The sequence below is a fragment of the Primulina huaijiensis genome, chromosome 4 (genome assembly GCF_012295235.1).
Source record: "Primulina huaijiensis isolate GDHJ02 chromosome 4, ASM1229523v2, whole genome shotgun sequence".
NCBI lineage: Eukaryota > Viridiplantae > Streptophyta > Magnoliopsida > Lamiales > Gesneriaceae > Primulina > Primulina huaijiensis.
The window spans coordinates 70313-86028 of record NC_133309.1 but is presented as its reverse complement, the minus strand read 5'-3'; positions in this window follow the sequence as shown (position 1 = coordinate 86028).

Below are 15716 nucleotides of genomic sequence, written 5' to 3'. Positions count from 1 at the left end.
TCTATCAGTTGGTTTATTTCCGCACTTCAAACAGCTAACCGATTGATATCGACAACAAGATTCCGGAGTTCAGTTTATCACTAAACTGACCCACATTCGAAAAAGAGCCAAAAACTCTAAAGTATTTATTCAACCCCCTTCTAAACACTTTGACCCATCAAATCGATCCCAACACAATGTGTTTCCTTTTAGAAAATATTGCCAACTGTTACTAAATAAATAGGTAGATTAAATAATGTAGAGCCCAAAATCAGTTCACGTAAAACCAATGTATTTATTTAATTGTTAAATTATTTAACTAAGTTTAAAATGATTTTAGCGATGCATGACTTATTTAAATGCATTATTTTCAATTATTTATGTTTATGTGATGCACGTTAAAATGTATTCTTGAGTTTCATGTTTCAGGTGATTATTCGATGCGGGATCGAGGAAATGGGACCTGCGACGATTTTCGGTAATTTTAAATATGGTATTTATTTTAAGTTAGGATTGTGGCATTTTAGATAATTTATTTAGCTTTTAGCATTCTAAAAGCCTAATTTAATTTATTAGTATTATTTTTATTACTAATTATTTACCTAAGTATGATTAGCCCCTAATTACCCCTAATTTACTCTATAACACACGCACACACACATTAACACACGCACACACACTTTCATTTCTTTCCCATCTCAGTTTTTGTGTGAGGAGAGCAAGGTTTTTTAGAGAAAACCAGCAGCCACCCTTCCTTTGTCAAAATTCTGTGAATTTACGTTGGTTTCTTCAAGAAAAACTAGCCACATATCGTTCCGGATCAACCCTCGGACTCGTTCTGCTTCGGTATCGTCGGTTCGGTAATTTTAAATATCAAAAGACAAGTATAATGTGGGGCCCTTAACTCTTAATCGTGATTACAATGCAATTTGATGAGGGTTAATTAATTACAGCGGAAAACGAGTTTAAATTTTCTTTACAATGAGCCCAAAACACGTAACGAGTTTAAATTTTCTTTACAATGAGNAAACCTCAGCTCAAATTGTGACTCCCTCCAGAAGCACCCTCTCCGGTCTCCTGATATCGTGGAGTACCTGTCATTGTCTACATACAAAGACAACAACAGCCCCCTCTGGTGTGAGCAAAGCTCAGTCTGAAGCTACCACAATATATACCACAAGTATCTAAACAATGATATATGTATGCAATGCATGTATGTCGTGGAGACATCAGGTCGAATGCCCATCCACTGGACATATATCCGAACCAATCGAATCGCTATCAAATCAATGCTCGAGCTGGCACATCGGCCTCAATCAGTGATACTCGTATGATAGCGTCGACAAAGCGCCATCAAATCCCAAATCTCAATCAATCATCGGGGCCACATATGACTGTTTTAATGGTCACATAATACAAAACATAGCATCGTGTTCACAAACCCTAGAATCAAATCATATAATATCAGGGTATACAAGGATCATAGCTCAACGTGCATGTCATGTATGCCACATAACTCAACAAATAAGGCATATAGACATGTATTCTCATTCCAATCAATCAAACATATATCATATAATACAGATACCTGTCGTATGTTACCCGGTCGCAACATACCTTATTTCTTCGTTTTCAATCGACGTAGCTTTAAGATTTCGTTATAGAAATGCTATCTACATCAATAATACATTCATTTCAATCAATAAATCATTCAAATTCAATAATATAAGTTTCAAATATCCTTTGAAACTTCAAAAATTCATATCAAATCGAAATCATAACATAATTCAATTCCGACTTCAAAACTTAGTTTATTGTCGGTTATTCTTCCGCATACCGAATCTCGACTTCAAATACATGCTATTCCAGCACTTTAATAATTAGAGCTACTGAAACTAGAAGAATCTTACCTCAAAAGGAAGCTCTCTATGCGAGGATTCCGAATATATAATTTGTTTCGCGTTTGGATAACGTTTCTACGTAGATTCGGACGATAGAACAATGTGTGCTTGTGTTTCTCTCGAAACTTCAGAGGAAAGGGAAGGATATTTATCTCCAAAACCATCCATGCCGATCTCAAATACTATCAGCTGATGCGCCGCGCGCGGTGGCGCTTGAACACGCGCGGCTGCGCAGGTTCGTGCGCGGGTACGCGACTTGCTCTATCTGAAGTGCTATTTTAACTTTCGAATTTGCAAAAGTGGTCAACATGAAAGTTGTAGCTCTACGTCCTAGCTTTCATTTGTCACCAACATCACTCAATTTGGATATTGTATGCAAACGTTATGCTCATTCTCCCAAAATGTGTCAGTGTAGGAACTACAACGCACACGATACACTTCGGGATGGTTTTGCCCCTATTTCCAATTGGATTTGGACAAAACTCAAAACATGAAAGTTTTATTACTATATCTTAGCTTTCTAATGCACTTAGCCTCATTTTATTTTGAGTAATACTCAGATATTTAAGCTGAAAACCGTAAAATGTGTCATTTTTCTATTCAGGTTCAGCACATCATTCAATACAAAATCAACTACTATTCAAATATTTCATTATCACAACATAATTTCTCACTTCCATTATCATGATATACATCATATACGTGATCAAATGAAAATTACATGAATTATCGCTAATCAAAGTAAGATTTAAGATTATAATATTCGAGGCCCTTACATTTCTCCCCCACTTAAAAGATTTCGTTCTCGAAATCTCAAGTGTCCATATATACATAACATTGGTAAACATATATTATCACCAGTTATAATACATATCAAAACTAAAATCAGTAAATGGATCATTATACAATGAATACGACGGAACAGGTGGAATCGAATCAAACACATGCGGATATGATTTGCATATTTTGCTTTCCAACTCCCACGTCGACTCTTCCACCCCTTGTCGTGTTTATTGTACTTGAACTAGTGGAATTGCTTTATTACGCAATATCTCTTCCTTCCGATCCATAATGCAAACAGGTTGTTCAACATAGGAAAAAGAAGGATCAAGTTCAACCTCATCAGGTTGAAGCACATGTGATGGATCTGGGTCATACTTTCTCAACATAGAAACATGAAATACATCGTGAATGACAAATAAAGCTTGTGGCAATGCCAATTGATAAGCAAGATCCCCAACTCGATTAAGGATCTCGTATGGACAACCATATCGAGGAGATAATTTCCCCCGCATGCCAAATCGAACAGTGCCTCTGAAGGGAGAAATTTTCGAAAACACTCTATCACTTTTCTGGAATTCTAAGGGTCGTCTTCGTTTATTCGCATAACTCGTTTGACGATCCTGAGCAGCTGTCATTCGCTGTCGAATCAATTGAACCTTATCATTCATTTCCTGTATCATTTCAGGTCCAGTCAATTGTCTTTTACCAATTTCATCACAGAATAACGATGATCTACATCGTCTCCCGTACAAGGCTTCAAATGGTGCCATACCAATACTTGTTTGTAAGCTATTATTATAAGAAAATTCTACAAATGGTAATGCATCTTGCCATCCCATTCTGAAATCCATCACAATCGCACGTAACATATCTTTTAACGTCTGAATCGTACGCTCAGTCTGGCCATCAGTTTGAGGATGATAAGCAGTACTCATAGCCAAACGCGTACCCATCGCTTCTTGGAAACTACCCCAGAATTTAGATGCAAACCTGGGATGACAATCTGATACAATTGAGACTGGCACACCGTGCAGTCTCACAACATTCTCGATGTATAAACGGGCCATTTTCTTATAAGGTTAAGTCCGCTCATACGGAATAAAATGTGCAGATTTCGAAAGCCAATCAATAATAACCCAAATAGAATCACAGCCCTTGGGTGAACGAGGTAAATGAGTCACAAAGTCCATAGCAATGTGTTATCAATTCCATTTCGGGATTTCAAGACTATGGAGTAATCCTCCAGGTTTCATTCTCTCGGCTTTCACTTGCTGGCAGACAAGACATTTCGAAATAAATTCAGCAATGTCCTTCTTCATATGTCTCCACTAGAATTGAGGTCTCAATGTCAAATACATCTTTCGGCCTCCAGGGTGAATACTGTATTTGCTACAATGTGCTTCACGAAGAAGGGTAGATTTCAAATCAGAATCATCAGGAACTAATAGCCGACCATTAAGTCGTAAAGAACCATCAGAAGAAATCTGAAAGCCAGAATGATGTCCTGCAGATACAAGTTCTTTAGACTTTTGAATCTGAGCATCACTTCGTTGGGCCTTTCGTATTTTAGATATCAAATTCGGCTCAATTTTCAATGCTGAGACGGTGACAGAATTCCAATTCGAGTGAAAAGTCCAGCCAGAAGTACATATATCCTCGTGTACTTTGGCGACATTAACAGAGGCTAGAACAGAATCATGAACCTTACGACTCAAGGCATCCACAGTAACATTCACCGATCCAGGGTGATATTGAATCTCACAATCAAAGTCCTTCAAGAGATCCATTCACCTGCGTTGCCTCATATTCAAATCAGATTGAGAAAATAGATATTTCATAATCTTATGGTCCGAATAGATAACAAACTTCTCTCCGTACAGATAATGGCGCCAAATCTTCAAAGCAAACACAATGGCAGCCAATTCCAGATCATGAATAGAATAACGAGTTTCATGAGATTTCAATTGACGAGAAACATAAGCAACCACCTTGCAATGTTGCATCAGAACACAGCCTAAACCCTTACCAGATGTATCTGTACACACTACAAATCCTCCGATACGTGAGAGAATAGTAAGCACAGGTGTTGTGGTCAATCTCGTCTTCAATTCAAGAAAACTAGCTTCACATTCATCTGACTGTGTCAGTTGAGTAATAGGTTTAGCTATTTTCGAAAATTTTTCAATAAAATGACGATAATAACCAGCTAAACCCATGAAGCTACGGATCTCAGGAACATTCGTAGGTCTCGGCTAATTCAATACAGCTTCAACCTTAGCAGGTCAACAGATATGCCATGTCTCGAAATGACGTGGCCCAAAAATACAACACTGTCCATCCAGAATTCGCATTTAGACAATTTAGCATATAAATGGCTATTGCGAAGAGTTTGAAGTACCAGTCTCAAATGTTCAGTATGCTCCTTTTTCGCTTTCGAATATACAAGAATATCATCGATAATACAATAACGAATCGGTCCAGAAAATCTCGAAAGACACGATTCATTGAATCCATAAATACAGCAGGAGCATTAGTGAGACCAAACGGCATAACCAAGAACTCATAGTGGCCATACATGGTACAAAAAGCAGTCTTAGGTACATCTTCTTCTCAAACTCGTACTTGATGATAACTAGAACGAAGATCAATTCAGACAAAATAATCTTCCCTGCTGGCGTGGCTATCGATAACGTATCATACAAAGGGGTGCACATGATATCATGAGATGTAACAAATGCATGAGATATGAATGAGTGGGATGCTCCTGTATCAAATAAAACACGTGCAGGATAGTCGCAAAGAATGCAAATACTTGCAATCACACCACCAGGAGCTTCCTTAGCTTGATCCTCTGCCATAGCATACACTCGAACTTGAGGAGGGCCTTGGACAGTCTGACTCCAATGTCCTCGATATCGTGGAACATTCAATTGCTGAAAGGATGGAACAGGAACAGCAGGTCTCATCATACTGGGGCCACCTCTGAATCCTGGCTGGGGTTGAGAAGAAGTCATACCCCTATTTGAACATACACGAGAGTAATGGCCTTCCTGTCCACAATTATAGCAAGTACCAAACATACTTCGACACTGCTCAATAGTATGTTTTCCTCCACAATAACTACAATACGGAGCAATAACAGGACTCCCTCTTTGGGATCCACTGGAACTTGAAGAAGAAGAAGAAGCAATAGAACATGTCTTCTTAAACTTCCTACCTCTTGGCTGCAAAATAGGCTGCTGAGCTGTCACTGGAGGTGGAGGAGTGTACTAAGGACCTCCTCGCCGTAGTTCAGCTTCGGCTGCCTTTGCCCGTTCAACTGCTTCTGCGTAGCTCGTAGGCAAACTAGAAATGACAAAAGTATAAATAGCAGGATGTAATCCATTCACAAACCTGTTATATTTCGCTTTTGCATTTGCCGCTAGGTGAGGTGCATATTTCAACAACGTAGAAAACTTGGAGGCATATTCTGCAACAGTCATCGTTCCCTGCTGCAGGCTATTAAATTCATTCTCTTGAGCAGTATAATAAGAAGGAGGAGAATACTGCTCCAAAAACTGTGCCTTGAAGACATCCCATGTGACTTCAATCCCCGCCTCTTTCAGTCCAATCTCAGCGGCTTCCCACCAAGATTTTGCTCGGTCTTTCAATTGATAGAGAGCCAATTTCATTCGCCGAGGCTTAGAATATTCAACAATATTAAACAAATGCTCTATGTCCTTCAATCAGGCCTCTGCTCTTTCTGCACTCTCAGTGCCAAAGAACCTCGGTGGTTTCAAATCCTGAAATCGAGCCATCACTAAATCCATGGAAATTCCTTCGAATTGTCCAACCAGCCTCTTAGTACTACTATTTTCTTCATTTGTGGGATCCATCTATAAATCAGAAGATGAATATCACTGTTGGAACTTTTCAAGTTCGCAATCTTTGCTTAATTTTGATGTTAACAAAACTTGTTATTTTGTTTCTAATAATCTACCTTAAGTGCGCAGCAGCTGAAATAGTCGAAACTGAAGTGATCGAGATGCTAACTGAAATCGCTAACTGATCGCACGAACTGACTAGCTAAACTGATGAATTGTAAGAGCAGTTCAACTGATAAAGAGTCCAGCTGACCAGCTCAACTGAATCAGTGGAATCAGTTAAGCTGAAGAGCCAACTGATTTTAACTCACCGCAACAAGACCAGTTCAACTGACCAGTTCAGAACTTCAGTTAGGTGCAGACCAGTTGCGGCATTCGACAGCTGATCTTAGTGGATTCCAGCTCAGCACAAAGGTACAAAAGCATTGTACGATCTGAGTACAATAAGAGACGTTGCAGCAGCGCTTAAAGCCAAATGTTCCTGATATCTATTTGAGGGAACAAATTCAAAATGCAACGGACATATCATTCAGTCTCACTGTACGATCAACCACTCGCCTATAAATAGAAGATGAAGAACAGTGAAAAAGAGAGAGAGAACGACACACACATAGTGTGGCCAAAAGCGAGCAGAAAAGATATAAGAGAGGATGATGACACACAAATAATATACACGATATACATACACACAGTGTGTTCATCAGAAAGAAGAAGGGCACGCATATTGCATATCAGCTTTGAAGAAGCATTCGCCCAGTTGTGAGGGAACACTTCAAAGTTGTGTCAGCTTAGATTAGAAGCTTATTTCCCTCAGTGTGTAAGAACACCTTTCGGGTTGATTTCAGAGATCAGTTCTCACACACACGCACACACTACCACCCAAATACAGTCTTGTACAAAGACATTAAACTTGTGTATGTAGTCTTTCTCACAGAGACGTTAAAGAAGTGTTGGCTGGAAGGTGATGCCTTCAGTCTAGACTAGGAGTTCAGTTAGGCAGTAAGCAAATCCTAAGCTGGGTGGGTTTGTACAATCAGTTGTTGTATAGATCAAAGGCTTCTACTGGATCCTACCCGTGGAGGTAGAAAGGGTGACATAGGAACAGTTGAGTCTCCGAACATCCATAAACATATCTTGTATTATTTCTGTATAACTTCTCGTTTTGTTCTTAACTGTTTTGATCGGTTCAGCTGATATCAGTTCAGTTGCATCCATAACTGAACTGATAGAAACTCTAACTGATTTCTCATAATTCAGTTCTTCAGTTGCATAGGAAATAAAACCGATCAGTTTTTCTTAACGAAGGATTACTTCAAGTGTTTTCCGCTTGGTTTCTAACCTAACTCGATCTAATTCATCGGTGTATTCGCTCTTAGAACACGAGCTATTGCAGCTCATTGAATTATTGTGTTGATGATCCAATCAACCGATCTTTACAATCACAAATCAGTATCAATTATACATCATCATCATATCAAATCATTCATCTCATCAAGAACTTACTCAAACTATATCAAACAAGAACAAGTAATACAACTAAATCAAACACATACGCACAATTCTTTTGTGCCTATAACGTGTACACAAGACTCAATCGAGCATTCCCAGCGATGCTCTAATACCATACACTGTGGGGCCCTTAACTCCTAATCGTGATTACAATGCAATTTGATTAAGGTTAATTAATTATAGAGGAAAACGAGTTTAAATTTTCTTTACATTGAACCCAAAACACGTCATTTATAATAGTAATACTCAAAATAGTATATCATGTTTCATCGTAAAATACGTCCACACATAATCAAAATCAAACACATACAACTCATATCCTTGGGACATGCCCCGGTATATAGATACATATATATATTGGGATAAACATAAAACCTCACCTCAAAGTGTGACTCCCTCCAGAAGCACCCTCTCCGGTCTCCTGATATCCTGGAGTACCTGTCATTGTCTACATACAAAGACAACAACAGCCCCCTCTGGTGTGAGCAAAGCTCAGTCTGAAGCTACCACAATATATACCACAGGTATCTAAACAATGATATATGTATGCAATGCATGTATGTCGTGGAGATATCAGGTCAAATGCCCATCCACTTGACATACATCCGAACCAATCAAATCACTATCAAATCAATGCTCGAGCTGGCACACCGACCTCAATCAGGGATACTCGTATGATAGCGTCGACAAAGCGCCATCAAATCCCAAATCTCAATCAATCATCGGTGCCACATATGACTATGTTTTAAGGGTCACATAATACCAAACATAGCATCGTGTTCACAAACTCAGAATCAAATCAAATCATATCAGGTAATACAAGGATCATAGCACAACGTGCGTGTCATTTATGACACATAACTCATAAAATAAGGCATATAGACACGTATTCTCAATCCAATCAATCAAACATATATCATATAACAGATACCTGTCGTATGTTACTCGATCGCAACATACCTTAATTCTTCGTTTTCAATCGATGTAGCTTTAAGATTTCGGTATAGAAATGCTATCTACATCAATAATACATTCATTTCAATCAATAAATCATTCAAAATCAATAATATAAGTTTCAAATATCTTTTGAAACTTCAAAAATTCATATCAAATCGGAATCATAACATAATTCAATTCCGACTTCAAAACTTAATTTCTTGTCTATTATTCTTCCGCATACCGAATCTCGACTTCAAATACATGCTATTCTAGCACTTTAATAATTAGAGCTGCTCAAACTAGAAGAATCTTACCTCAAAAGGAAGCTCTCTATGCGAGGATTCCGAATATATAATTTGTTTTGCGTTTGGATAACGTTTCGACGTAGATTCGGACGATAGAACATTGTGTGCTTGTGTTTCTCTCGAAACTTCAAGAGGAAAGGGAAGGATATTTATCTCCAAAACCATCCATGTCGATCTCAAATATTGTCAGCTGATGCGCCACGTGCCTGGTGCTGCCCGGCAGCATGCTGCGCGCGCAGCTGCGCAAGTTCCTGCGTAATCAACATAATTTCTCACTTCCATTGTCATGATATACATCATATACGTAATCAAACGAAAATTACATGAATTATCGCTAATCAAAGTATGATTTACGATAATACGATTCGAGGCCCATACATATAATCTTTTATTCAATGCATCGATCATGTCATAGTAGATATTTTTATGTATGTTATGCGTGAAAATCTCATAATAATTCTTCGTCAAAATATGTCTAATCGGATCTTTCCTTAGAAAAGGCCGACGCCGTGGACGCTTAGAAACATGCCCTATAAAATCAGTATCACTTGATGGTGGCTGATCAGACGTAACACCCTGAGACGGCTGACTAGGAGTCTGAAGTGGGGAATCCGATACAACACCCTTACCATGAGGACGTGGACTCCGGTGCTGCTGATCAAATGTCTGAGGGGTATGATGAGCAGCCTGACACTGAGACCCACGCCGGCTCGCCCTAAAAGTCGTAGCATTCCTAGAACAAAAATCAAATGAATTGCCCAACATCTTACAGTGAGAGCAAAAATGGGGAACTCTCTCATAAATAACCTCAACAACCTGACAATGATCACCCACCCTACCCAAATCTTCTCCTGACGAGGCTTAATTACATCAATCTCAATACAAACTCTAGCAAAAGAGCCTCGGGAACCATCAACAGTAATCTCATCAACCTTGACTGGATTACCTAAAATCTTTGCAATCGGATACAAACTCTTTTTATCATAAAGATGAAGAGGCAAATCAGGGAACCAAACCCAGACCGGGGCAATGGAAGAATCCTCCTCATACTTAAACTCCGGAGTCCATTTAGAAAACCGAATCACCTTAACTTGTGCCCAGCACACGATCCTTCATATGATGATATGTTTGGCCAAGACTCAGTTGACTGGAGAGAGTGTCGCTGATGTCCCCCCTTCCTGGTACCATGGTTAATAAGGATGGATCCATCGACCTTCAGCTGATACGAAAGTCACAATTAAGGATCTGAATTCAACGAAAAAAAGAATACGAATACGTATATGATAATCCGATAAAGTATATGATGATATGGAACACATATATGATTAAAAGTTAAAGTTGATGTCTACGAAAAGCTATTTTACGTAAAATTATTTTCACTGTTGCATGTGGATGTATATGTAGTATTTTTTACTAAAGATTATGGCATGCTGAGTCATTAGACTCACTAGGTGTGATCGACGCAGGTGAGGATGAATATGATGGAGGTCTTGATGGCACGAACTAGCTGGGAAACGATTTACGAGTTAATTTTGCATGATATGCTAGGTTTTGAGAAATTTTAGTAGGTTACGAGTTAATTTTGCTAAATGCTAAGTTAGATGGGAAACGATTTACGATATTATGCTACGAATATTTACATTGGATTTTCAAATATTTAGATGGTAAGTTTTATTTTGAAAATGACGTATAAAATATTTTATACATGAATAGATAAATCGGCCGAACATAGTATGAAAAAAAAATTTCTAGTACATTTTAAAGAAAAACGAGTAATAGACGTTTCAGTTGGTATCAGAGCCGACATTTCTGCTAAGGGTTGTGCACCAACGACAGTTCCAGAAAGCTCTACCGTCAAGCCTCAAGTTTGTAAGTTTAATTACTTTGTATGATTTTTATGATGATACCTACATGTTACATGACTCATATGATTAAGATGTATGTTCACGAACCTTTGAGGATAACTTTAAATGAATGCTAAGGTTGATAGAAAAACGATTTGAACATGTTGTATGCTTAGGAACTTAGATTTAAATGCATGATGGTTATGTTAGAATTCGGAAAACATTCAGATATAATGCCTCTAAAACACGCACCTAGTAACGATAGACAGTCCGGCACCAACGAAGCAAGGCAAGGAAATGCACCCCCACCTCCTAATGGGGATGCTGCTACACGTGCTTTGGAGGGCATAGCACGTTACTTTGAGCAACAAGCTCAAGCCCAACAAGCTCAACAGGCTCCGAGGCAACAACTGGATATTTATGATCAATTCTGGAGTCTGGGTCCGAAGGAGTTCTCTAGCACCACCGACCCATTTGCTATTGAGGGTTGGATTCGCTCACTTGAGGTGCACTTTCGCTATCTGAACATTGGAAGGAGCTGAGCAAGGAGTTGATCTTGCCACACTCACTTGGGAGCAATTCAAAAATATATTCTACGAAAAAAATTTCACTACTGATGTCTGAGGCGCTTGAAAAGAGAATTCATGAGTCTCCGCAAGGGAGACGCGATTGTTGCTGAATTTGTGAAGAGATTTTATAGGGGTTGTCACTTTGTACCCCTTATTTATAAGGACGCTGCTGAAAAATTGAGGCACTTCACGGATGGCCTACGACCTATAATATGCCGCGATGTGATGATGATGCGGACCACAGACTATGCCACTGCTGCCACATATGCATACCAGTCTGATCAGGCCCATAAAGATATTAATTTTTAGATGCAGTGCATAAGGCAGCAAAATCAACAGGGATCTCAGCCAAACAAGAGGCCATTCACGGGGCCTCCTAGAGCACAAGGACTATCAAAGCCCCAAGGGCAAGGAAAGAAGCCGGGACAACCAAAAACACCACAGCCAGCAGCACCTAAATCGGAGGAAAGGCGACTATGCAAGGAATGCAATCCTCTACATTATGGCAAGCGCATGTGGGGGAATTACAAGTGTTTCATATGCAAAGAAGAAGGGCATAAGGCTGCTGATTGCCCAAAGAAGAAGGCACCTACTACAGGACGAGCTTATGTGATGCGGACTGAAGAAGTAGAAGGGGAGCTAGACACGACCCTAATCAGTGGTAACCTAGGTATTTGACGTTTTTATATTGCTTTTTGCATGAAATATTAAATTGTTTATAAGAATTGATTTGGGATCAAGAAGAACCTAGAAAAAAATTAGGTTGCATGCTATACAATAGAAGAATTTAACGGATGACACTAGAGATTATAGAATAAAGCATGGGACATAAGCCTTAATAATACAAAAGAGATATGTAAACCCAAATAAGAAATTTTAAAGCTTAAAATCGAAAACAAGAGGGTGCAATCTAAAAATCTAAAAATTTAAGAGCTAATTTGAAATTCTTGAAGAGTTCAAGGTTCACAAATCTTGACATTTAGGGTCTGTTGTTGCAATCTTAGAAATCCTATGGGTCATATTAGTAATTCCCAAAATTCTAGGGCTTAATATGATAAAATTCGAAATTTCAAGGGGCCAAATTCAATTTTCAAAAATTTAGGGATGAAAATACAATAATTTCAAAAATTAAGGTGCCAAATTGCAATTCTTCCTAGAAATAATAGGGTACAATCGAGTAATTTCAAAAATTTTGGGAAAAATTAATGAAATAAATTCCATAAGCTTCAACACGAATAGATTTGACCGTAAATTCGTCGCAGGAAGGATATTCATTCAAGGTGTAACTACCTACGCATTGCTGGATTCGGGAGCTACACACTCATTCATATCTGAGACATTCGTCAAGCGACTAAATATCATACCCAAGGATATGGGATTGGGCTTCAAAGTTTCTATTTTTTTCGGTGATCAAATGGTCACTATGAGCATCGTAAAGAATTTGGAGCTTCGTTTACATAAAGATGTGGTTCGGGCAGATCTCATCGTACTTCTGATGCCCGAATTCGATATTATACTTCGCATGGATTGGCTATCATTAAATGGAGCTTCGATATATTTTCGGCCGAGGTCAGTATCTATTCGACCACCTAGCGGAAAATCATTTGTCTTTGAGGCAGCAAGGAACAAGAAAATGCCGCACATAATTTCCTGCATGTGTGCAAAGAAACTTATTAAGTGAGGATGTCAAGCTTTTCTAGCATGTGTTCTATCATCACCTATTCTTGACAGTCAAAAAATAGAAGATGTTGATGTTGTCAGAGACTTTCCAAGCGTCTTTCCTGAAGATGCTTCTGGCATCCCACTGGGCCGAGAGGTAGAGTTTTCCATCGAGTTGATGCCCGACACTGTGCCAATATCTAAGGCACCCTACCATCTAGCACCCGCAGAAATGAAAGAGTTGAAAGATCAAATTCAAGAATTGTTGGACAAGGGTTTTATTCACCCTAGTTATTCTCCATGGGACGCACCAGTATTATTTGTAATGGAAAAGGATGGCAATATGCGACTTTGTATCGACTATCGAGAGCTGAATAGGGTCACTATCAAGAATAAGTATACTTTGTCTAGAGTTGAAGACTTATTTGATATGTTGCAAGGAGCATCGATTTTCTCGAAAATAGATCTTCGTTCTGGATACCATCAATTGAAAAAGAAGGAGTCAGACGTTTACAAGACAACATTTAAGACTCGATATGGGCATTATGAGTTTATGGTCATGCCATTTGAGTTGACCAACATGCTATCGATCTTCATGGATCTCATAAATCGTGTATTTCACCATGACTCAGTATGCTGCATGAGATTCCTGTAGCTATTCTTTCTGAAAGAGATCTGAGGTTCACATCATCTTTTTGGAAGAGTCTACATGCAGCGATGTGGACTAAGTTACTATTCAGTATAGAATTCCATCCTCAAACCGATGGTCAGTTTGAAAGTGTGATCCAAATATTGGAAGATTTACTCCGAGCTTGTGTGATCGATTTTCGAGGAAGTTGGGAATCGAAGTTACCTCTAGTGGAGTTTATTTATAACAATAGCTACCAATCATCAATAGGAATGGCTCCCTATGAGGCACTATATGGAAGGAAGTGTAGATCACCCATACATTGGGATGAGGTTGTCGAGAGGATAATTTGGTCCGGACTTGATCAAGCAAACGGCGGAGCTAGTGGTCAAGATATGCGATAGAATGAAGACTGCACAAAGCTGACAAAAGAGTTACGCCGACAAGCGAAGAATGGAGCTAGAATTTGCAGTAGGCGACCACATACTTGTAAAAATAGCACCTATGAAAGGTGTTATGAGATTTGACAAAAAGGTAAAGCTCAGTCCGAGGTTCATTGGACCATTTGAAATCTTAGAGAAAGTTGGAACACTAGCCTATAAAGTGGCATTGCCACCGATGCTAGCTGAAGTACATAATGTGTTCCACATCTCGATACTGCGAAAGTACATGTCAAACCCTTCACATGTACTAAGTTATGAGCCTCTACAATTAACCCCAATTATGTCATATGAGGAAAGGCCTACACAAATCTTGATAAGACAAGAAAGGAAGCTTCGAAACAAGGTTATCCCAACAATCAAAATCAAGTGGCTAAATCACTCGGAGAAAGAAGCTACTTGGGAGAAAAAAGCTACTTGGGAAACTGAGAGGGACATGAGGAGTCGCTACCCGGATTTATTCGATGAATTTTAATTTCGAAGACGAAATTTCTTTTAAGGGAGGGAGGAATTTTAAGGTCCAAAATCAAGATGAGGTAAACCAACTGCATGCAATTCTAGGAGAAATAGAAAATAGCTAATTAAATGATTTTAATTGCATAAATTGCATATGTTGTTTATAGTTGCATGTTTAATATGCACTTTCTACATAAATGCATGGAAACAGTGTTTTTAAGGTTATACGAGAAGCGATCGAGGAACGAAGATCGGGGACCACAAAAAGGAAAATATTTCTATTAAATAATTATTTTTAATTATTTAATATATGGCTTAATGTAAATAGATATTTTCAAAAATCAGGATTTTTAGGTGTTTTTACTCGCTGAGTCATATTTCAACCAGTATTCGATTTTCGACGAAAATATGAAATTTTTGAAAATCCGGCTAATATTTTCACGAACTTTCATGAACAAAATATTTTAAATATACACTAATCGGCTTAATGGGTCAATTATACCATACCAATGGGCATAAGCTTGCACATATGGATTAATTAACAATAAATAAGCTAAAACCCTACCCCAAACACACACAAACTCACGCCTCACAAACACTCCACACACACAAAACCCTAGCAGCACCAACACACACTCAACATATGAAGGTTGAAGGAGAAAGCACGGTTTTTGGGGAAGGAATCATCCTAGGGTTTCCTACATCAAAGTTCTTTGCATCGCCAACGTGTTTTCGTGCGTAAATTAAGCAAAGGCACAAAGTATGACTCCCTCCATAAGCACCCTCTCCGGTCTCCTGATATCCTGGAGTACCTGTCATTGTCTACATACAAAGACAACAA